The sequence below is a fragment of the Rhipicephalus microplus genome, chromosome 2 (genome assembly GCF_043290135.1).
Source record: "Rhipicephalus microplus isolate Deutch F79 chromosome 2, USDA_Rmic, whole genome shotgun sequence".
NCBI lineage: Eukaryota > Metazoa > Arthropoda > Arachnida > Ixodida > Ixodidae > Rhipicephalus > Rhipicephalus microplus.
The window spans coordinates 75,680,613-75,682,444 of NC_134701.1; the positions used below are offsets into that span (position 1 = coordinate 75,680,613).

At 47.9% G+C, this 1,832-nt stretch overlaps 2 non-coding genes across 2 annotated transcripts; both read left to right on the top strand.

Annotated features, from left to right (window-relative positions):
• Positions 1–819: 819 nt before the first annotated feature.
• Positions 820–894, top strand: TRNAR-CCU (transfer RNA arginine (anticodon CCU)). Its single transcript has one exon. It is a non-coding gene; the product is annotated as a tRNA-Arg (tRNA).
• Positions 895–1,759: 865 nt separating this feature from the next.
• On the top strand, positions 1,760–1,832 carry TRNAR-CCU (transfer RNA arginine (anticodon CCU)). The gene has a single exon. It is a non-coding gene; the product is annotated as a tRNA-Arg (tRNA).

Sequence of the window (1,832 nt, forward strand, 5' to 3'; positions counted from 1 at the left end):
TGAAGCAAATCATATGCGTTTCTTTTTCCCTTATATTCCTTTGGATGATGTGTTCTACTGTAACCTAGAGTAAACGCGCTAATGAAAGGAACGCCAGTGCATCGCTCGCACATCGCCCTCGTGGCCTAACGATCAAGGCATCGGTCTTCTAAACCGGGGATTGCGGGTTCGAGTTCCGCCGAGTGTGGGTTATCCTTTTTACATTACCAAGGGTTTTTGCTACAGTTTCCTTGCTTGAAGCAAAGCATATGCGTTTCCTTTTCCCCTATATACCTTTCAAATGTGTGTTCTACAGTAACCTAGAGTAAAAGTGCCAATGAAAGGAACGCCAGTGCATCGCTCGCACATCGCCCTCGTGGCCTAACAGATAAGGCATTGGTCTCCTAAACCGCGGATGGCGGGGTCGAGTCCCGCCGAGGGTGGGATATTCTTTTTCATTATCAAAGGGTTTCTGCTACAGTTTTTTTGCTTGAAGCAGAGCATATGCGTTTCCTTTTCCCCTATATTCCTTTCGATGGTGCGTTCTACAGTAACCTAGAGTAAAAGTGCTGATGAAAGGAACGCCAGTGCATCGCTCGCACATCGCCCTCGTGGCCTAACGATCAAGGCATCGGTCTTCTAAACCGGGGATTGCGGGTTCGAGTTCCGCCGAGTGTGGGTTATCCTTTTTACATTACCAAGGGTTTTTGCTACAGTTTCCTTGCTTGAAGCAAAGCATATGCGTTTCCTTTTCCCCTATATTCCTTTCAAATGTGTGTTCTACAGTAACCTAGAGTAAAAGTGCTAATGAAAGGAACGCCAGTGCATCGCTCGCACATCGCCCTCGTGGCCTAACGGATAAGGCATCGGTCTCCTAAACCGGGGACTGCGGGTTCGAGTCCCGCCGAGGTTGCGATATCCTTTTTCATTACCAAAGGGTTTGTGCCACAGTTTTCTTGCTTGAAGCAAATCATATGCGTTTCCTTTTCCCTTATATTCCTTTGGATGATGTGTTCTACTGTAACCTAGAGTAAACGCGCTAATAAAAAGAACGCTAGTGCATCGCTCGCACATCGCCCTCTTGGCCTAACGAATAAGGCATCGGTCTCCTAAACCGGGGATTGCTGGTTCGAGTCCCACCGAGGGTGAGTTACTCTTTTTCATTAACAAAGGGTTTCTGCTACAGTTTATTTGCTTGCAGCAAAGCAAATGCGTTTTCTTTTCCCCTATATTCCTTTCGATGGTGTGTTCTACTGCAACCTAGAGTAAAAGCGCTAATGAAAGGAACGCCAGTGCATCGCTCGCACATCGCCCTCGTGGCCTAACGGATAAGGCATCGGTCTCCTAAACCGGGGACTGCGGGTTCGAGTTCCGCCGAGTGTGGGTTATCCTTTTTACATTACCAAGGGTTTTTGCTACAGTTTCCTTGCTTGAAGCAAAGCATATGCGTTTCCTTTTCCCCTATATTCCTTTCAAATGTGTGTTCTACAGTAACCTAGAGTAAAAGTGCTAATGAAAGGAACGCCAGTGCATCGCTCGCACATCGCCCTCGTGGCCTAACGGATAAGGCATCGGTCTCCTAAACCGGGGACTGCGGGTTCGAGTTCCGCCGAGTGTGGGTTATCCTTTTTACATTACCAAGGGTTTTTGCTACAGTTTCCTTGCTTGAAGCAAAGCATATGCGTTTCCTTTTCCCCTATATTCCTTTCAAATGTGTGTTCTACAGTAACCTAGAGTAAAAGTGCTAATGAAAGGAACGCCAGTGCATCGCTCGCACATCGCCCTCGTGGCCTAACGGATAAGGCATCGGTCTCCTAAACCGGGGACTGCGGGTTCGAGTCCCGCCGTGGGTT